This window comes from Tupaia chinensis, unplaced genomic scaffold, assembly GCF_000334495.1.
Source record: "Tupaia chinensis unplaced genomic scaffold, TupChi_1.0 Scaffold000182_1, whole genome shotgun sequence".
NCBI classification, from domain to species: Eukaryota; Metazoa; Chordata; class Mammalia; order Scandentia; family Tupaiidae; genus Tupaia; species Tupaia belangeri.
Window position 1 is genome coordinate 8,866,767 of NW_006159657.1, and position 464 is coordinate 8,867,230.

Here is a 464-nt window from a genome sequence, read left to right on the forward strand (position 1 = left end):
TTTTTTTTTTTTGTAGCTTGGCAAATATGTACTCACACCCCTCCCAACATTTCTGATATGCTAGAGGCGTGTCCTGTGGGGCAAGAATACAGACACTGATGAGATGGCTAGATAAAGAAGTGACTGGTCACCCACAGAAGGGCCAGGGAGGCTTGTGGGGGGGTGACGTGGGCAGGCTCGGAAGGACAGGAAGTGGCGGGCTGTGTCACATGTGGATCACATGCCTTCTGACTGTACCCGTTCCTGGACAGTAGCTCCTGGAAGGCTCAGAACAGGTCCAGCGACGAAGGTGCTGTTATTCTGTTTTTGTTTTATTTTTAATTGATACTATTTTTAATTGATAATAATTGTACCTGTTTAATGGGGTGGTGCATGATGTCTTGATACATATTCAAGGCATCTTCAAAAAGTTCATTGAAACTAACTATGAAAAAACTATGTTTGAGTCTCAATTTTTTTTTTTT